At 36.5% G+C, this 22,937-nt stretch overlaps 1 protein-coding gene across 4 annotated transcripts in view; it reads right to left on the reverse strand.

Annotated features, from left to right (window-relative positions):
• SOX6 (SRY-box transcription factor 6) overlaps positions 1–22,937 on the reverse strand; it is a 370,211-nt gene that overhangs the window by 293,923 nt on the left and 53,351 nt on the right. For all 4 annotated transcript variants that reach the window (XM_054515289.1, XM_036383763.2, XM_054515290.1 and 1 more), the window contains exon 2: positions 21,308–21,378. The gene's annotated coding sequence lies outside the window, so the exon portion shown is untranslated. The remainder of the gene's footprint in view (positions 1–21,307; positions 21,379–22,937) is intronic.

A 22,937-nucleotide genomic window follows, 5' to 3' on the forward strand; every position in this document is an offset into this window, starting at 1 on the left:
AGGAGTCTTACATCTTACATTTAAGAGTCATAGAAACAGAAATATTTGGAAATGCAAACTTTAAAGTCACAAATTTGATGAGGCAAAAATTATTCTTTTGGTTTGTTTTCCTTCTTTGAGGGAGGACTGTTCATTCAATTTTTAAACCCTGGATTTTAATGCAAGTTTTCCCTGTCAAAGACAGGATTCTCACTTGCAAAAGGAAAACATGGGCTTTTCCAAATGTAAAAGCTGTATTTTTATGAAGAGTTTCCATTTAAAACATCCCATTTGAGCCCATAAAGTCAATAAATATTTTTGGCTTGAAGCAGATAACAGATACATCCAAACAATTAGAAAAGGCCAAAATATATTATGCAAATCGGATGTATTTAGCATGAACTCTCTGCAATTTCTATATAAACAAGTGATTAGAAGGTTCCCTTCAAAGGCCAATGTGATTAGCAGAAAAACTTCACAAATTCATTTACTGCCTAATGAAGTACATGTGTTTTTTTCCTTAGAGTTATCACAAGTTGTATATCAGCTATCTATCAAAGAGATAATTAGAATGATGCCTTTTGTTCTAAGATCTCCTACAACACTCTCACATTTTAGCTCTGGTTGTCCATGATCTAGAAAAATTTTTTAAATTAAAAAAAAGGGAAAAAAAAAAGAATGAGTCTTCATCTTGGGGTACCTACAGAAAAAAAATTAGCCACTTGAACACAAGTAACAATGGTACAAATTATAGACACAGCAACAGGCTGAAAGAGTCCTGAAGATCCTCCATTCACACATACTGAATTATGTACAGTCAGGCATTGACAACTCTCTAACTTAGGAACAATTACAGAAAAATTGAACTGGTTATTTTCCAGTTTACTGAACTAAGACTTTTTCTTTTTCATCTTGGAACTCAACCACAGGTGTTTCAAGAGACGTTTTGCAGACAAAACAGGCCAAGTAACACGTGTGAAGTATTCATTATGGTCTGTGAAGTAAATAAGCTGGAATAAACATTTACATGGAGCAAGGCCTAGAAGGAGTTCATATGTCCTTGTTTGGACGTGTTTTAGTCAGACCCTAAATGTAATCTGTACATAGTTTTTTGTGGTTTCATAAAACGCTGTTAAACTGTCCAGCCTGGTGATAGGTACTATATGATGCTGCAAAAGGTTTACTGTTATCAAACTCTCAGCACTCTAGAAACAAACAATCAGTTCCATCTGCAAAAGGCAGCTGAATAAAAATAAAATCTAAATTGTAGTAGAAAGGAACACGTAGACAGCAGGGGAAAAGGATCAACTGCCACAATTTATTGCTATAGTATAAATGGTGCGGCAACTTTAACATGGCAGGGCACTTACAGCAATATTATTCTTGTTAGAGCACTGCTCTGTCAGAGAAAACAAGAGTTCATTCACAGACATTAAATACAGCAGAAAAAAATTCGGGGGAGTGATTTGTACTTCATGGCAAAATGGTATATCCTCCCCTTTCCTGTTTTGATCCGCACTGGAACATACCAGTCAACTATTGAATGTAGTCCACTGTTCAAACGCAAGATTAACTGAGATGCTCCATGGCAAGCAAATAAATTTGCTTCCAGTGGAATAATTATTCTTACAGAATGTCATCTTCTCTTACAGCAGAGAGAGACAGGTGATGGCATTCAATAAAATGTGATTTTTATTCCCATTTTCTTGACATGAAGAGATGTATGACTTACTCAGCTCCTTTGAAATACATGCTCTGAGGTCATGTCTTTTTTTTTTCGAATGCCATCACCAACTACATAATAGTTAGGTGACTAGGAAAAGTGGTAATATTATTTTCCATTCAGTGTAATCCTGCATAAGCACATGAAAGAGCAGCTATTCATGTAATGGGCCCAGCAATATTGCAGTCTTTGTTTCCATATTTTTGAAAGCTAATCCTACCTACATTTGAGCTACTCAGATATATCTACAGCAAGTTACTATGTGACAAGTGTTCCAAATATGACAAGAGCTATTATCTGTAAAGAAAAACTGAATCTATAACTCTTTGTACCATCTGATATTCTTTAGCATTTCAAGTAATTAGCAGTTTATTCCAAAAACATTTGAACAGTTAACAGATTTGATACCTATGGTTAATCCTCATTCAAATTACAATTACATGATATAATTACATGTAAATAAGAAAAATGAATTCAATATAACTCTTACTCTTTTCAATGTTGGGCTCTATGTTGGGAATCATACAGTATGTACAATTAGATTTATACTGCTAAGCTAAAAATATTGGTGAAGATCTAAAAATGACGAACAGTGCCTTTTAAATTAATGTCTTATTAGTTGAGTGAAGTACACTGACAAAGAATAATTTATGCTTATTCAAACTGCTCTCGACATCTTCAGGTGTTTCCAAATGAGCTCACAGAAGAGTGATTAAATGCATCTGATAACAAGCCACACATTGCTGAAATTACTTACCGCCTCATTTTATGATTAATTAAACATGTAGATTAAAGTTGCAAAAGAATTTAGATTAATGAGCAAGTTAAGTCTTGCTGATATAAGTGAATTGGGAATTGGATGCTCTGTGGAACTTTATAAACATGCATTTTATAATGAGTAAGACAAGGCTACATGTTGAATCCTGGCCACAAGGGCCTTTGACGATGCAGTCTTTTTTAACATGGTTTGACAGCTTTCAAATAACATTCTACTATAGACTTTAAACTTTGTGCATTGCTGTAAAACATGAGACTACATAACTCATGTATTAGGAGTACGATTATTTCAAAGCTCTCCAAGGTAATGACCCCCTGTAGCAGCAGCTGTTCAGAAACATTACAAGCTCGATTGTTATTTTAATCAGAGAGAACTTAGTAGTTAAAAGCAGTTATGCAACTAGTAAAATTATACGACACACCATCAGTAGCCTTATAGCATCTTTCATCGTCCTGTTCCTCCCAATTCCCCCACCAAAAAACCTTGGTCATATTAGTGAAACAGGGTGTTCAGTGATTCATGAAAAATTCCGTCATTTATTAAATCTGGTTTCTGTGCAAAGCAAGGTAACGTTTAAATATGTGATTATTCTTATCAGTTCCAAGAGTACGTAAAAATATCTGCTAGGTTTGCCAATTGTCCATTTTTCCCTCTTTTAAGAACATCTACACCTATTCCACCCAGCTCAGTCTGCATCAGAAAGCCAAATTGGACTTCATGGCTTTGCAGGGCAAAAGCAAATCACATCGCTCATCCAGATGTGCTTTGCTTTGTACAGGATGCTGAAACTGAAAGTATTGACTTATCTGTGTATTTATGTCATTTGTAAAACTCCTCATCTACTGCATCAAATGACTCCTGCAGAGGAGACTCAGACCTCAGACTCACCTGAGGTGGCTGGCTACTTTTAAACCATACAGTTCTTTTTTTTAAAATTTGGACAAGAATCCATTTCCTTGTCCTAGATATGTCATACCAATTTACATCCTAACTTCAAAATATCACAGGTCTATCCAACAAAAATCAAGGACAACAAGAACCAAAAATGTGCGTTCGGCACAAATTGCTCATGAAAAATATTAACCTCAGGTCACTAAAGTATGCTCATTTTTTCTAAGTATGTGTACCAACAGAAGTACAATGCCTTTATTTAGAGTTCTACAGCAGAGCACATGCCTTGAATACTTGGACTTCTTACTGATTCACTACAACACTTTAGCATAAGTTAATTATCAACCTTCAGCTGGACTGGTGCACATCAGTGTATCATTCAGAACACGACAACTGCCAGTTCCTACTTATTCTGTGCAGAGTGATGCTCCAAGATCATTTTTACTGCCCTAGGACTACAAGCCTCACCTGATTTATTAAAAGTGGACAGTGATTGTGTCATTTAGGGTCAGGCCTGTCCTGCATCCATAGAACCAGTCTTCCTCTTCTGTTTTCTAATTGAGTTTAAGCTTTTCATATACAACTACTTAATAATAATTAATATATTTGAAAATATCTTTACTAATAAATAAATAAATTATAAACCTTATTGTGTATGTAATGTGATAATTAATTCTTACAAAAGGTTCCTCCCATTTGCTAAACAACTCTACCTCTACCTATGCATTTTAGTGCTGTCTGCCAGGTTCTCTGGCTTTCCTTCAGAAGACACTGCTTGTTTCATTAACTGTGCTCTGGCTTTGTAATGTAGCAGGTTGCAGTCATGTAAAGGCATAAATTTACTAAAATGTAGTAAATTTTACTTGTAAGTTAAGGGATTGGTCTGTTTTACATTCAACTTCCAAAATTCTGGGACATCTGCGCTCTCCAGTCTAGGTCAATTACATCACACTCTGAACACACTCCTAATATAAAAATCTCACTAAACTGCAGAACAAACCAGAAGCAATGAAGAATGAGCTGAAAGAAGTTTTCTTCATAGCATGCTGAACATACTCATGATTAAAATTTTCATTTTCCTCAAGTGAAAAAATAAGTTTGTAGTTAAATAAAATGGCTTTGCTGGAGTCAATAAACGCAAGTCAATGGCAAATCCATGCTGGTGGCACAAGGTAGGTTGTGGGTGTTTTTCAATCTTCAATATTCAGTGGAAAAAAAACCCAAAAAACTCACCATAGGTCAATATTTGATAGCAGATAGCAAACACATGTTCTTACTTATTAGAAAATTGTCTAACCACAATAAATTTTATTATCCAGTTCACTTTTTCTATGTATTTTTGTGCTTCCCTGTCATATGCATTTAATGTATTCTACTGAAAGAAACTTAGTGTGTGGATGCAATACAGAATAGCACATCAAATCTTCAGAAACTAATATCCCAAAGGTTTTAAGAACACACCAAAGTACAGGACAAACAAACAAGTGGCAACTTGCCACCCAGCTCAGAGTTCAAAGGAATAAGTATTGAAAAGGTAAGTCTCAAAAACCTCAAAAATGAAAGAACATATTAGCTTTCCCTAGCTTTTTTCCCCAATAGAACACTTTTGATCCCTTTCCATAAGCTTACCACCAAGGACTACATTTCCTGGATTCAGCTATTTGCTCAGAGGGTGAGGCAGCTCCACTCCTCTCCCTGTCACCATAGCACACTGAAGCTGCACTCAAAACAGTTAAAAGGAGGAAATAGAATCATTGCACAAAGGCGTTTTCAAAGAGCAATCTGATCTCCACTGAAGCTCTAGGCTTCAGAAATACTAAAAAGTACAATTAGCTGATTAAACTTCTAATTAGCCTGTTAGCAAAACTCTGTTCATCCTGTTTTCAACAGCAAACTTGTTTTAATGCATTTTAAAGGATCCTAAAGAAGAAAATTCAAATTTAACAACAAATGTGAATTCTCACTCGAGTTTTAAAACATGTGGCTTGGACATTTACAAGCATTGCTACTTTAAACTTGCAGAAGGATTTAGACTTCTGAATTGAACTGATAGATATTTTTCACATATTCCAGCATTCTAGAAAACATATTACAACTACCAGGCTGGCTTCAAATTTTGTCAAACCTAAAACAAAACTCTGACAAATCTGCTGGGATTTCTGGCAAAAATTACTGGTCACAGAGGTCCTGGTGGGGTCTGTTGTCAAGGTTGTCTGAGGCAGGTATCTGAAGCATTCCCTAGATACCCATAGTGAAACTGGCATTTTGAAACTGATACTGTGGTTATTAAGTCTTCAGATACTTTAGAAGTGGTCTGGAATTAAATATTCTGTGGTTAAAAGCTGAGACCACTTAACTCTGCAGTTACTTCTACCCTGTAAGCAGATTACTGAGACACAAAAATGAAGCATGCAGATGAAGTTTAAAGATATACAAGAACTATAAGAAATATTTTTCCCTGGAGATTTGCCAGTGGAAAATGTTGCTAACTTGTCTGTTTCTTGAAGAGCATGTCCAGCAGATCCCATCTACTATAGAATGATATGTTCTCACAGACAGAAAAGGAGATTGCTTCAAAGCTATCAGTCAGGGCTGACTACAGAGAAGAATCCTCCTACTCAGCTGTTCTCCAGAATCATCTTTCCAACATGTAAATATGAACAAAACATTAACTAGAGAATTAATGAAAATAACTCTGATTTATAGTCCATATCTGATTTACACACATACCTTCTATTGTAAGAAAACAAGCATTGAGAATTATTACCCTTTCACTTTTTTTTTCTACCTCAGTAATTGCACAGAAACATTGCTAAAGGCTGTACCAGGGAAAACTCTGGCTTTTTTGTGTCCAATATCACTTGATAGAACAAATCAAAGATGTAAAACAGTTTGAAATTAATTGCCTAAAAGGAGACACCTTCACACTGTAATATAGAATAAGAAGAAACTTTAGCTGGAAGGAATTAAGGAGCGGCCTTTTAAGTCATGATTGTACTAATTCATGCAACAGAGAGAAATTTCTCCTGCTGGCAGAGTTGGTTTGCATTCAGGAATGGATGTTAACACAGGAAAAGTCCAGTGTGGATGATTAAAAAATGGACAGAAATATGTGCATGTGCCAGTAGCACGTGGAGACAAATAGTCCAAAGAATGCTCAGATGACATTTGACGTTACCAGCACATGACAGCACACTGCATTATATTTAAAGACAAGAACCAGGATGACAAGTCTAAGCTTCCAGAGCTCTTCATGTTACTTGCTCACTTAGCTTCTAGTATCCATCCAAAATTAACCTTAAGTGTCTCCCTGTACAAGGGTAAAAATAGGAAAAAGAAGGAGCATCTGCATATTCAATCCCATGACACCACTGACATTTTACTAATTTTATGAGATAAATAAATAAAAGGGGTGACTTCACAAAAGTCATTTTGATATGGTTTAGAGGTATAAAGCTAAACTTAGATTCGGCAAATCAAAATAATTCTATTGAACTTGTCTTGGTAATACCAAACCCCCCCAGCAGTGCTTAAGTCACCCTGTTTGTTAAATACAGATGTTTCCTGCTGAAAAAAAAATCAAAAACTGAAAAAAATAAAGCAACCCAACTAATAATTTCTGTATCTGTGATCAGTGTCACTACAAGATGCAAGAGAGGATTCTCAAAACTCTGTATATCAGTTTCCAATTCTGACTGGAAACTCTGGAAACTGTGAGGAAAGCTCTCACTTCTCTCCTTCTAAATGATCTTAAGTTAACATTATTCAAAAAAAAATAAAACCCATTGGAAGATACTTAGATATCATGGTTATGATGGCCACAGTAGGTACTCGAAGACAGTTAAACAGGCTTATTGACTATTACATAAGGGCTTTTCAGAGTTTGTAATCTCACACAGAAGAAATTACAGGGTGGGGATGTGGAAAAAAAGAAGCAAAAAACCAGAATCCAAGGGGAAAAGAGAGCTCATTGTTCCATTGTCCCAACAAATCAACATTTTGAAATAACACTTTGTTACAGAGCTCCCTTTTTTCTCCTGCAAAGTGAGTATTATTCATATTTATCTGAAATCCATCAGGTCAATGTGAGACACAGTCAACAGAGAAAGACATTTTGGAAGGCCACCACTTACTGCATGTTCCTCAGTTTTAGCTTAAGCCAGTTTGATCTTCATTCTGCTCTCTACTGGCTATTCAGAGAGCCAGAATTGGGCTTTATTATTCCAGAAAGCCACACATCTCCTATGTATGGCAGACATTTAATCTTAATGGATCCCACAGCAATTCCATCAAGATACTAAATAAGAGCAAGGGTAGGGTTGTCAAGCACTACAGATGAGTGCTCTGGGAGCAAAGAACAGCTCATCCACCATGTGTCATGGGCTTTTCAACATATTTCCATCCTTCCCTGGGAGTAGTTGAAGAATGGAAAGGAGATTTTGGCAACCAAATATATGCCTCTGCTTAGGGAGAACTAAGAAGAATGAGGAAGGATTACTTCCCTTATTTCATGGGCAGGAAAAATCATCCATCAGAATGACAAATGCAGTACCTTTATAGGCTCACAGCCATTCTCTGAGCAATTCTGTGGTGCTATTGTGAACTCACTGCTACTTCCTTGTTAATCTGCTTTAAAAAACCTCAGCAGCTGCTGAGAACACCAATAATAATGCTTTTAATAATAACCAAACCTTATGCAGAAACCTTATAGCAGCCTTCCAGTATCTAAATGGGGGCTACAAGAAAGCAGCTAGAGAGTTTTTACAGGGGCATGTAGTGATAGGACACAGAGGAATGACTTAAAACTGAAATAGGAGAGGTGCAGATTAGATGTTAGGCAGAAATTTCACTATGAGGCTGGTGAGGCACTAGAAGAGGTTGCCCCAGAAGCTGTGGATGCACCATCCCTGGAAGTGTTCAAGGCCAGGTTGAATGGGCCTCTGAGCAACCTGGTCTAGTGGGAGGTGTCCCTACCTATGGCAGGGGGTTGGAATGAAATGATCTTTAAGGCTCCTTCCAACCCAGGCCATTCTATGATTTGAATACCTCAAAGTATAAGGAGGTTGACTCAAACACTAAAAGGGGAATGGCACAGAAGGCCTGAATGCCAGTTTGTGTTTGTAGGACGACCAACATGAATGGATCAGACAGTTATAAAGAATGGATTATGTCACAGGGCCCCTGAAACAGTGAATGACCAGAACCAAACAGAAAGCAGGAGTAAAAAGGAATTTTTATGTCTGCATCGAGAGCCATGAACAATTCAAGGGCACAGTCAGGTACAAGACATTTTTTAAAAACTCATATGGAAATATCAGGAAAGGATTTCAACACTGTTGGGTCAGGGATTTTTTTCCAGCTGAGACAGAAGGGCAGGAGGGGAGTGTTGGCATTTAAATTTATAAAAACACTGAACCTTGTGATCTTTGTTGCTATATTTAACAGAAACTATAGTAACTTCTCTGAGAAATCTTTTGTGTTAGAACTCTGCAGATTAATAGGATGCCCAAACTAATCTGGGAGTCTAGAAACAGGACTAAGTGGATATTCTCAAAAAACTGTGTTTCAATAGACCTCTCATGCACTGGAGCTTGGATAGGAATATAATGACTACTCCACTTCATCATCTAATATCTGTTAAAGACATTTAAATACTTCCTTAGTAATATTACTTCCTCCGGTTACAACAACTGCAGACTGAGACGTCCTGGGAAAATATTCTCTTATCTATAGAGCCTCTGTTTTTCTGTTACTATGAAACTTCTGTCCTTCATTAACATTCAAATCACCTTCTTTCTCTGCAGCTGGTGGAGAGGCACTTCACTTTTTTGTCCTAGCAGTGATATAGCAGAACCTTTAACCAAGAACAGGATGTGTCTGGGATCACCTTTAGAGTTTAAAGTTTGTAAACTCTTAGGTTTTTTAGAATCTTGACGGCAAAACAGAAACAGTTCAGGAAATAGCTGTAATTGGGAATCATCCTTTTCTTTCTTTTCTCCCTGTTTTTAAAACTGCTGTTTTAAATAAACTGGCCTTAAACACTACATAAGGGGCTATTCCAGGAGGTTGTTCTAGTGAGACATATATTTGCTTTCTTAAAAAAAAAAAAAGTCTCAAAATAATGCTGCTTTTCCTAACACCAGATAACACTCCCTTCCACTCACAAAAATACCAAAAATTGTAATCCTACATCTTTGAATAGAGAAAGAACACTTTAGGACAGCAGAATTCAACACTTTCAGCTTTGTTAGGCTTAGAAAGTGGTTTTGCAAACAGACTTTTGCAACACTACACTATTGGTCAAATTCGTCAGAGAAACTAGAAAATTAGCTTGACTCAGCTAACTAACCTAGGTTTCAGCGCTAAGAGCTAAAGGCTAAAACAGTTCCCTTTAGTAATATCACTTATACCTTCCTGGACAGAATTACATATCTGTAAAATATTTCAGTGATTTTCACATACATTACTGGAAGGGTAAAAATACCTGTTTTATGGCGCTAGCCAATTATTTGGGAACTCCTAACCTTAAGAAGGTTAAACACCAGTTCTCAAAATTTTTGAGCATTATCAACAATGAATATTAAATTATAAAGACAAAGTTTAATATATTCAATATAAATACCATTTTCCACAAAATAAAGTTTTAGTTTGCAGCTGGATAAAACACAAAATATTTCTAGACCTTGGAACTTATATTATACTACTTATAGCTATGTTCTGTCAACAGCCCATTTCAATTTAATAAGTTAACTCTTAATTGCCATTTCTATTTTTTAACTGCAAAAAAAATTATATTTTATTCTTTTTAGTTTTTACTACTGCATTTTTTTACTATAGTCATTAATGGTAATATTGTGATTATATTACAATGAATGGTCAATAACTTTTCACTGCTATTTTTCAGAATAGAATTCTGAAAATTAGAATTAATGCAACTGGTTAATAGCAGATGGAACTTATTTTGGTGTTCACTTAGTTTTATAGTTCCTTTAAATTTTAATTGAACCAGAGACAATAATTAAAAACAAAAAAAAAACCTTAATTTTCTTTTTGATATGTTTCTGTTTGATTATGACATTCATTTGTCATAGTCTCAAAATTTATTAAGGCTCCAATGTAATTACCTTTCAAAATCTGACCTAAAAAAAAATCTTAAAACCTGTCACATTTTGAAAGAAATAACATCAAACTACTGCATTCAAGGTAGTGAAAATATTTCTTTGATGAACACTAAATGCTCTGTTGTGCTAGATGGGAACTGAGTGAACATATCTTACACAAAAAACCCCAAATGTTATCCCGTAGCTATATAGATGCAATATTCTTTAAAATTGTGATTGGCTGAAGGGAATATTTATACAACTGAAGCCTAATCTGAAAACAAGCCTTTGGCACATACTTATTGAAAAATGCTAAAAAGGGAAGGAACATGTATAATTCCTATAGTAAGTAGAACATGGAGAACCATATACCATTTAAAAGCAGTAATGTATTTCCTAGTGAGTGTGGGTAGCTTGAGAGTTATTAACATGTCAGTAGTTTAAAATTGCCCCTACTGAATGGTAATACAAGTAGCAGCAGTTGTTACTACAACTACTGTATTTACAATTGTAATAATTGAAAGCAGTGCTACAGCCATTTGTGGTTAATCCCTCTTTTGGGCACTAGAATTTTCCATCCCTTCTATGATTGCAGTTTAAAATAAATAAATAAATTATCAAAGACTGAGAAAGGAAACAAAGATGAAATAAGCTGCTCATAGCCATAAAACCAGGAGCAACCACCACAGGTCAATCTGCCTGGAAACAAGCACTGAATGACCTTGAAGAGCTTGCATTTTCTTAGCTCATGAAAACTTATGAAAAATATCCTCTCTCTGCACCCAAACTGGAATGAATTTAAACACCCACCAAGAAGAATGTTTAGGAAAAATATATCAGAGCACGGTACTTACCCCAGAGACTGGAGACTAGCACTAACTCTCAAAGAGAAACAAGTGCATGGAAGCTGATCCCTCCCATTTTCACCAAGTTACACCACCAAATTAGCCTCCCTCCCATTTGCAGGTGCTGCTCCCCTGAATGCTAATGCCTATCACATGTGCTTACAAGGCAAAGAAAAATCCCCTAAATTTCATTGGGCTGGACAGAGCAATATTTCAAGAAGCAGCTGTTGTTGGTAGCGTTCAAGTTTATTGGCAATCCTTATGAAACTACCCCCAAAACACATACTGTGTCTGATCTCATGTTAAGAAGGCTTTTCTCTAAAGAGTATTGAATCACTTTAATGTAGATTCTAATGCTGCCTTACTCCGCTTTCAAGGTAGCCAGTAAATTCAGCTTTACTACAGTACTATAAAGATGTGAAAGAACTGTAACAGCATCTAAAAATGAGCTGTTGCCACTATACTGTTCAGTTTAGAAAACTCTAAACTGAATACTGATGAAAAATGTTAATGACAGTTTGCTCAGTTGCCAAGAGAAATGAGACAAGACAATTCACTACATTTTTGTTATAAAATGTAAATTATAACATCCTAAAGAATCTGCCACAACTCCAAGAAGGACTAAAAGAAAGATCTAAACAATTTTTTTAAAAGAGCTATCCAGCAGCCATACGTACCTCATCAGTACAATCACAGCAAAGACCTCAGTATTCACAGGATTTTAACTCCTGCAAAGTCCTGTCTATTGCAAGGAAGGACCACAAAGTATTTAAAGGACTTTGCTGAATTAATGCCTTAATCACACATGTATTATACACCTCTGAGCAGTTTGCATTAGACCACCAATACACACTCAATAGACTGGATAAGATGGGAAATTCAAAATGCTGTAATAGTGTCGGAGGAAGTTTAGGTGGTATATCAGGAAAAGGTTGTTTTCCTGACTTCCAGAGGGTGCCTGGGCACTGGAACAGCTCCCCTGGGAGCACAGCACCAAGCCTGCCAGAGCTCAAGAAGCATTTGGACAATGCTCTCAGGCACATGGTGTGATATATGTGGGTGTGATTTGTCCTGTGCAGGGCCAGGAGTGGGACTCAATGATCCTTGTGGGTCCTTTCCAACTCAGGATATTCTATGATTCTGTGTGAAATGTCAGAAATGCCCCCTGAGCCTGCGATCCTTTAGCTTTGAGGCAGTGGCTTGTCTCCTTTATCACATGCATGTCTCTGACCCTGAGATTGAAAATGAATACTGTCTTTCTTCAGTAGTGATAATGGAATTATTTTACAGCCCCAGCCCTTCCCTAGACTCTGTAAACTAATTCCATGGCATGACCTCAGTCCTACAACTCACAAATGGCACAGAAGGTACAGAGAAAAGGCAGAAAGGAGAGGCACTGTATCCCCTGGCATCTCTGTGTGGCAGCTGGTGAGACAAAACAAAAAAAAATCAGATCACTGCCTAGAGAGTCTATTGGCAACTCTCAGTTGCATCTGGGAACAATGACCCATCAAAGCTAACTACGCATTGTTAATATGCCTACCTAATCCAGGCAACGGGAAAGAAAAGTACAGAGTGCCCTAGCAAATCCTACAACCTTCCAGCTCACTCACATCTTCATTTTCATGGCTCTGGTAAGCATATAAACAGCCATTATTGCAGCAGTGTCCCCAGTGCTGCCATAACCATCATCTGGGGCCAGGCTGGGGGTGAGGGTGCATTCACTGCTGCCAGAAGGTATTTATTCCATATTCTCACAAAATACAGAGAAGCCAAGGAGGCTCCATTTCATGTGTCCACCTCACTGGTCTAAGAAATTAATGTGGTGCAGAACTTCCCTACAGTGATATACTTGGGTCTGGGAAACATGTTTCTGAGGGCTGGATTACGATTTTTGGGATGCAGAATTTTCGAGCTATAGGGTTCTAAGCCTGCACAGTCTTAAGCTTGCAGCTATTGGCATGTTTGACATTTTAAACTATGAAATACCAACCTATTTTGAAATTGTCCAAATCATTAGTTGTGGAATTTTCCTAGCACTTCATGAATACCACTGTTAATTGGGCAATTAACTCGAAACTACAGAATATGCTGTGATGGCATGATATGATATAAGCCATGTAAAAGAAGGAACAGCCAAGCAACTCAGTATGTTGAAAGATATTAATGAAGTGGCAAAATCTGCCAGAAAAATAATAATGGGTGATTTTAACTACCCCAATATTAACTGGTTGAATAACACATCTGTACATGGTTTGGAGAAGCAGCTTATTGATACTATAAATGGCTTCTTTTTGGAGCAGCTCCTTCTGGAGCACAGAGGAGGAGGAGTTCCACTCAGTTATTAATTTGTGTGTGTGTTTGTGTAGAAAGCAAGCATGGGTGTTCTGCTAAGCAACAATGGCCACAGGACAATGAGTTTGAATCTGGATGATGAAGTATTTCAAGTGGTAACCAAATAGTTAATGGCAGGTGGGTGGGTGAGGAAAAACCCATGAACAACAGACATCTCGAAGGGATGGCTGTTTTGGAGGAATGAAGGAGTTTATTCACACACAGAAACAAAACACCGGAATTAAAAAGAGAAGGGAGGAAAATATATTTGAAAAAAAAAGGGCTAGGTTAGCATGTTTCTGGGATGAAGAACAAGAATCTATGAGGTCTTAAAAATTAATTATCTTTGAATGTGTGAACTCTGCCTAATATTTAAAACGGTGCACAACACTGATTATTGTTATAACTTACTGCTCAATATTGCACAACATCAACCAAAACCATAATGCAAATGGTAGCAATCAAAATGTATAAATTCTGTTTTAAAAATTACAGGAAGAGAAATTATTATTTTTCCATAATTATTCAAGATGACCTGTGAGGAGGACACACATATGTTATCTAATGTACAAATCTGGAATCTGGAATAAGAGCATAAAGGTCTTACAACTTTTTTTAGGAATTTAGCAAAAAAGATAATTGAATGTGTGTGGTTATGCTTCCCTCATCATCCTCTAAATGGGGGGGAACTTTTACTTCACTTTACTATGCTTAGCTTCAGATTCCTGAGCTTTACTCTGATCATTTCAGCAGATCTAACTGATTCAGTAGTTGTGTCCTATCAGTGACCAATTCTTTTTTAAAAATCCAAACTATATATAGTTTGGATATTATTATATTATATTCCAAACTAGTAAAACATTGGAATAGAAAAGATATACTAAAGTAGAAATTTCCTATACACAGCCAGTTTGCCAGCTACTCTTTCCTCTTCATTCTGCTGCCCTACAAGACTTTAGGTCTTCTGCAAGACCATGTGTCAGCTCCTGCAAACAACAACTTTGAGTGAAGTTTTACACTTTGTGAAATGTTTCATTGGGAAAGGCTCAAGTGAGTGGTAAAACTCAAGTAACCTGCTTTGTTTTAGCTTTGGAGAATTGGATTAATTACTCCCTGGGGCTTTTTGGATCCTGCAGGGAGCATCACTGAGACCAAGTTTCAGAGCCAGGATTATATTTACACAATTAAGTGTAGCCTTTGAATATTTAATGATGCACACTACTGAATCCATCACATGCATGTATTAAGAACAGAAGCTGCTCCCACTTACTTCAAATTGATTTTACTCAATGTCTTGTTAATGTGGACACACAAAAATATCAATTCCTCATCACTGTACATGAACTTAAAATACTAAAAGCAACAAATTAACATTTTCAAATTATTTGTATTTTAATTATTAATTAAAGGATTACCAAGAAGAAAAGAAAATTATGGAAAAATTTTTTGAATGCACTTATTTTTAAAACTGACCTTTATACTTTATCTTATCTTTAATATCCTAAAGTAACATTTTTAATATGGGCTTCACTTTGATCAGCACTTTTTAATTAACTTAAGAAATGTGAGTGTTTTACAGCACAGTCTTTATCAATTTTTTTTTTATTTAGCTATTAACAGTTATGTTTTACCTTCAGCAGACCATTATCAGATTCCTATCGAGTCAGGCTTTGGTATATACCAAAGATCTTGATACATCTATCAAGCAGTTAACCTCTTACCCTGCTCTCTCTTGTAACTGTGATTATGATGAATGAGTGGTTAGTTCTAAGCAATTTTGTTTTATGTCAATAAATGAATCAAACAGCCATTGGTATATGGGCATTAGGAAGACAGAGAGAAAATGAAGCTGTCTGGGGACACTTTATAACCCTCTCCCTTGTAAGTAATATGATTTGAAAAGTTAATGCTGACATCAACTGTTGGTATTGTTCATCTCTAGTGGAGAATAAGACATTCTTTGTCCTATTTACGTAAAATGAGAAATACTGTATATAACTTATTACTCACAGCATGGCTTAGAGCAAATTCTCTTTACAGTTTTCCTGAGACGCTGCACTGTAGTTATTAAATTAGCAGAAACTTTGGGTTTGTGATGAACAACCATTTCTTCCAGAAATATTTTGTCTATGTAAATGCCAATCCCTTACTGAAAACTTGTCCAGGTATGGCTTTGTGCAAGTACTTTGCGTCTACATTCTTAATTGGGCTTCTGAACAGAAATCCTTCCTATTCTACTCTCCCAAGCATTGCACACAACTTCAACAGCATATAGAATTGTTTGGATGAGGATTTGCATTTTCTAGCTTAGCACTTTCGCAAAGGGGTTTTTAGACAGCAGATGGATCTAGTGCATTGCACGGATCTCATCCAGCACACATATGGAGCAGCAGCAGAGAGAGGAAGCCCCGCTTAAATACAGAGCATGACAGCCCTTGGAAAAAGAAAAAGCATTTCTAGCAGCAGCTCCCCTAAGCGGTTCAACTTTCACCACAAAGTAAGCAAAGACAACACGTGTGGCCCCTGTCTTTGTGCAGTGTGTCAGGAGCTGCTTGGATGGTGCTCTTGCCCACACTGGTGTCCTTGTCCCAGTAACTGCTAAAGAGTCTTATAGCCTGAAACCCCTTGGGTTTATGTAAATTAAAACTGTTATTCTGTGTATTTTCTCTTGTGCCATACATTTCTTTCTTCATAAAGAACTGAAGGAGATTTCTGTGCTAAGTAACAAAATCGCAAAAGTAGCTTAAGTGAACTATTTATTATAGGAAAAACTGTCTAAAATGAATACAATGCTTTCACAATACAAGTATTCTGTGTACCCATTTATTTGTTTACTTATTACCAAGAAACAGCCTGCATGGTCAGCAGAGAAGCAGCCAAAATAATGTCTGCTGCACTCAGAAGGTAAAGGGGAGCTGAGATAGGAGCAGGTTTCTGTGCCAGCATCAGGCAACAGACTTTCCTTCTATTAGAACTACAAGTCCCTAGGTGACCTCCCACAACCAAACAGTTTGGGATAAAATCACACAGGGGAGTCCATCAGACATCCCAGTTGGAAGCACAGGCTGGAGAGAGAACTTCAGATACTGAAAAGCAAACGGGACTTTTGGTATTTGAGCTCTGTCCTGTTCTAGCAAAGGAGTGTCTCAGCCACTTTTCCCTCCCCCTGAGTCCTCTCCCCATACCTCCCTCTCTTCAGGTACAGCTAAAAAGCTCTGGATGGATGCAACAATGCATCTATCAGATCCTCACTGGCAAATGTATGTGGGCACCAGGTTTTAGCTGAGGATAAAGAAATGCTTTTCCCACCTCCACTTTCTTTCTACTTAGCTTACTGTCTCTTAAGAACATCTAAAATATGTACATTTAGGAAATTATTCTCAGACAAAAAAATTCTTCAAGGCGGGTGTCTTCTTTTTATTTATTTACTCCACATGTTATATACTAGAAATTTGTTTCTTACTAGGAATTTTGTGCATTGCAACCCTTACATAAAAACAAGATAGGGTTCCACAAGAAATCAATTTTATATTCACCATTTGTAAAACAAACCCAGGAAAAAAGAGCTTCAAATTGCTGAGGGTCTAGTTAAATGATGGTTCAACCAGATTATTTTACATTAGTTTGTCACAGTGTCAGCAGGAGAGGATGCAGAAGAGGATAAAGGCCTCTGGTACCTGCAGCACACACATGCCAAAAGGGGTATGGATGCTGCAGCAACAGAGATTCTAGTTAGGCACCACTGTGCTACCTTAATAGGAACTTTGAAACACTCAGCTCTTTGTAGGAAGAGGTATGTGATAAGCTGGCAAACATCTCCTTGACCAAAATGCTGATTAACACCCTGTCTTGTGAAGAGAAAAACGGAGACCAACTGTTTGAGACTTGGGTTCAGTATATTGTTTCTGTGGAAAGTAGAGACCATATATTTTCCAAAATACATTAACTGTAATTCAGTAGAACATCACATGTTATCAATTAAACCCATAGGTAATAGTACCAAAGACTTATGTCTTCATGTGCTCCAAATAAGCTGTGCTTTCTTTGACTTGTTATACAAACAGCCACAATTAAATAATTTTCTCCTTTTAAATAAGCTGGTAGAAATACAAAACACAAATCCATTTGGTCACATAGTCCATGGTGTAAATAGAAACAGTCTAAATTAAACAAAAAAAAGTATAAATGTTGCCTTAAAAATAAGACTGGGGAAAAATATCAAATATTGAGTTTGAAGCAAAGCATGCTTCTGTTAATATGCTGATTAGAGTAAGTGTTTGAAAAGATAAAATTTACCTACCCATAATGTCAGTTTTGTTGTGTCATAACATGTGTGCATGTGTGTGTTCCCTAAGTCTTTCTGGTTCTGTTCTCAAACCTTCTTAGAATTAAAATCCTGTTGTTCGTTTTCAAAGAAATTTGATTTCATTACCAAATAAAATTATACTTTTGCCATGCTTTCAACACAGGTTTTTCACTATAGAGCTCAAGACACTGAAGTTTCATGGGCTTTAACACCCCCTCATTTCAGGTTTTATTTCTCTCACTCTGTGTTTTCACATTGTAGCCAAGCCACAATAAAATGTTTACACAGAAACTGAACTGCTAGTAACAAGATGTATCTAATTGCTGATGTACAAGCAAAATTGGGTTTAAATGCTGTGTTATTAAATGATATTTATTTTGCCATTTATATCTTTAAATAACTATTGCAGTTTACTACTGGACAAACCTACTTGAGAAGAACAATTAAATAAATTAAACCACGTTAAAACCACATTCTTGAAAAAAAGGTAACCTTTAGTTAGGACAATTACTCTGTGGGCATAAAACAAAAGCACAAATGTCACATTTTCCATGAAATTTACTTTTGTATGAATCATCAATCCTGTTTTCCCCTGAACAAAACTAGCCAAATATGACCAAAAATCCCAAAGTTGCCTGAACTGGATGATCCAAGTAATTACATGTTACAGCAGAATGCATCTATGACAAAACTTTCAAAAATTTGAGGAAAAAGTTATTATAGCCCCTGGTTGAAATAGCTTTGGTATAGACCTATAGCAGCATTTAGCTGATCTTGCTCTATTCCCTTAAAAAAATCTGCAGAGTTTCAAAGATCAATCTTCCCAGCACTGATCTGCACTCCTTCCCTTTGGAGTACAGATCAAACAAACATGCCATGAAAACATGCCCAAATATTACAGCATAACATGAAAAAGGTATACACTTCTCATTTGCATTTTTTAAATACTGCTTAGAATTTATTCTCAAAACCCCTTATACAAGCAAACTTCTTGTCTTCCACACCAGCCCCCAAAGCTCCCACCTCCTCCTTTGCTTAGGGCTGTTTGCTCAGCCTCAGGCCCTGATCCTGAGTCCATCAGCTTCCATGGTCAGCTCACACGCATAAGTATTTATTATTATAGTATATTGCAGAAATCAAATCTTGAAATGGAAAGGTACCTCAGGTCACAACCTGTCCTATTAATCTATTTTATTAGTCTCATTTATGACATTGTGCATAGTCCTGTTGCTGCATAATAAGAATCTGTATCTGCCTAAACATGTACAGAGTATTTGTAAGTTTGGAGAAGTACAATAAGAGATGATTTAAGATCTAAGCCTGTATTACTGCAGAAGCTGTACTTCAATGTTTTTCTCAGTATGTGAGGAACACAGGGCTGAATCCATCAGTTGTACCTCCTACATTTCATTTTATTTTCAGTTTATGTGAACTTAAGGTTAGCATATGTTTCTAGATATATAGTGCTAAACACTAGAATGAGTCATTTAAGCAGAGAAGAACAGTCAGCACGGTGTTGGCTTCTCCCCCAATTCCTGTCACTGCGACTGAGGTCTGGGCTGCAGAGGACACCAGTGACAGGCCAGGCTGTGGCTCATCCTTTCATGCAGCCATCGCCTCAGCTTCGATGCTCAGGCTGCTGAACCAGGGCCCAGCTCTCATGGCCACAATATGGTCTCAGCTGTGCTAACAGCCTTCCCTGCAACAGCCAGTGTGCAGGGGTGGCATCAAAGCAGCCCATACCTCTCCTGGAAGTTTAGATACTCACTGGATTGACCTAAACACAAGGATGGTTTTCAAAGTACTTTTTACATCACTTTACTTCAGCTCTTCGTTGATGTCAGTCGAGAAGAGCAGGACTCAGACCAGCAGCCCAAAATATAATTACTAAAGCCATTTCTATGTTTGTAATACTACATGAACATGAACTGAACAGTACTTAAAACTTCTCACCCAATTAGCTTGGTACACAAAAATTTCACCATGAAACTATCACTGGATTTGTTCTTTGGAAATATTTCTTTTCCTTGGAAAGTGTGCTCTATATTGAGGTATAAAGAGCTACTCTTTTTATAGATTAATATATTACTACTTCCATTTGTAAAAGAGAAAAATGAAGAAAAGAAACTGATTGCTTAAAAAAAATAAGCAGTAGCAAAGCCAGAAAGAATATAACAAATTCCTCACTTTCAATTCAGTAATCACTTTATATTGCCTTCTCAGAACTATTTTTCAATGGTAATACTTGGTTTTAAACTGTTTATCTTATTTGATAATATTTTCTTTATCTCTGACTGAGAATGTTCATTTAAAAAATGCTGACCTGTAAATGAAGGAAAGTGCAAATAGAATAGCAAAACCATATGTGAAAATGAACATTTGTAAAGAGGAAGGGTTAGTACAAATTGAACACATTTCCATATTGAGAGGAGAACCAGCCATATTTTTTCCCTGATGAATGCAGTTTTGTGAACATCTTTTCCCACAAATGATTGAATAAATATTTATTCATAAACTATATTTGTGACTTAAGAGGACAAGCTGCATAGATTGGTTTTATTTATACTACATCATACGTGAGGTATTGCAATAATTTATATCATGTCAAGTCTAGGGCCCATTAGATTTTGCTTATTATACTTGACTAAAGCTGAGGACCATCCAAAATAGCAATTCTGAAAGCTTTCTATTTGTTTCATGAATAACTATCTTCCTCCTGATCCTCTCCTCTGGCTTTCCCTTTCTCAAAGCATTTCTGTTTAGGTGTAGCCCCATTTGATGTATCTGAACTTGGCCATACTCTGAAATATGTTCCTGAGCTGTGGCCTCAATGACCATGATTTTGCTGAAATCATAAAGGCCAGATTTCTCCAAGGGATACAAAAATGTGTTCCTAGTTCAGCAGATGCTGATCATCCTAGTGTTTCCTCAATAACACCTTACAGCATTTCCCCTAAAAGTCCTGTCTGTCCTGAGTTACAGCCCCAGTTCTTTTCTAGAAATGATTTTCATTGCAAAAACATGATGCAGTGGTGTCGTTGGCAAGTGCTACCATTGATGTGTTACTGTAAGCTTTTCTCCCATCATTGTTATTATTACAAAAACCAAAACAAAGCTTGAAATAATAATATTTACTGTTAATTCAGTATTTGTAGCTCCTCTGAATAGCAGAAGCATAAGTTGGTAGCAAAAAGAAATCTACCAAAAGTTTAAAACTAGTGAGGTCAAACTCTTGCTAAATGAACATGCTAAAACTGCAATACAACAGTGACATTGCAAAATTTCTTCCATTCCCCATGTCAAAAGAGTACTAGAAAGATGCACATAACAAGGAAAAGAATAAATACTTACAAATACACAAGAAAATCAGCCCCAGCTCCCAGAAATCACTGGTAAGTTGCTTTTGAATTCATGAAACTGACCTGAAAATATAAAAGAAAAAAAAAAAAGCTTAAACAAAAGAAAGCCCAGAACTGATAAGTGTTACTTTTTTATTGTTATAAAATAGTTACGATTTTTAACCATGAACCGAATGAAACAGAACACAAGACTGTTGTCACACTTTCAGCCAAGTAATTTACACAGAATTTGTTTCCAGGAAGCCAATACCAAGAGAAACAATTATTTCATTGTTCTGCATCTCACACCATAGCAACCCAGTCTATTATGGCTTCTAAGAACTGTCATAAATGCAAGCATGGTTATCTTTTAATAAGGAAAATAACTGTGAGGGGGTTTCTGGCTTGGAGATTTTTCTTTTTTTATGTTCTCAAGTGTTACAGAACACATTACTTTTTTTTTTTTAATTTAAGTAGTTTGTTAACAGCATTTTGCAGCTTACCTGGTGTAAATTATTGTTTAGGTCATTAAATTGGAGCCCATCTAAGGCAAAACTTATACAAAGAAGAAAGACTAACGATTTTGTTCTCTTATGGTCTAGATTCCCGTTAGAAGCTTAGCCTAAGTACAATGCAGTCACTATAAGGCATGATTAAATCCAACATTCTTTTTCCTGCATACCCCTCAGTTCTAGTTGGAAAGGTAACAGATGCAACTCAAACCCACAGAGCTTGCCTTATAAAATTCTTTAACTAGCACAATGACTCACTTTATGCCTCTAAATATCCATGGTTTCCTCTCTCCAGAACCCCCATGCATTAGAAGGTAGTTCAGTAGTTTATTTTTATTGTTTGGTCTACATACAGCACATTTTTAGTTCTTAGCAAAACAAAGAAACTTTGTTGCACAGCCCTTGTTTTCTTTCCAAAATGTGAGGATGGATATGGGTAACATTAAACTGAAAATAGTAATGGAGCCTGGGCAACTAGTTTAGGTCAAAACCTTTTTGTTCTCTGGGAGCTATCTGATTAATTTGCAGTTCATAAAACAGTGGGTGTAAGCTCAGTTTAAAAACATGTAACTATATTTAAAGATGAAATTGTCATTTTTCTTAGCCCCCAGTAATCTTTAAGAAACACCTTCCCACAACATTTCTGTATCCTAAAGTGCACCAGCCAGTACTGCACAGTGCCTAGAGACAAGGAGAGAATACCAAACTTATCTTGATGCAGAATATCCTCCTTATTTCATACACCCACCCTGAAGTGCATATTATTCATTCCAACCAAGCCCTCCCCCATCCTGAAAGTACACATTTAATTGTGTCTTCTCTCCTGTAATACCAACAGAGAGTCAACAAATCTCATTTGCTCTATCAATGCAGTGTTGTTATTATATATTTTAAAAGCAAGTCTGAATCTCATTATCAGCTGATTTATGCCATTAGTGTGCTTTGGAGCCACCAATTAAACAAGGACAGTGGTTCATAAGGTCAGAGTTAATTAATCTGAAAGTATAAATACACTTTAATGCACACCACCTCATGTTGAGAATTTAGGAACAAAGCACCAAACCTTTATTCTGGGCAAGCAATTAGGGGGAAAGGTTAAACATACAAAATTTTAAACTTAGCTTTAGCACT

This window comes from Molothrus ater, chromosome 6, assembly GCF_012460135.2.
Source record: "Molothrus ater isolate BHLD 08-10-18 breed brown headed cowbird chromosome 6, BPBGC_Mater_1.1, whole genome shotgun sequence".
In the NCBI taxonomy this organism is placed as follows: Eukaryota; Metazoa; Chordata; class Aves; order Passeriformes; family Icteridae; genus Molothrus; species Molothrus ater.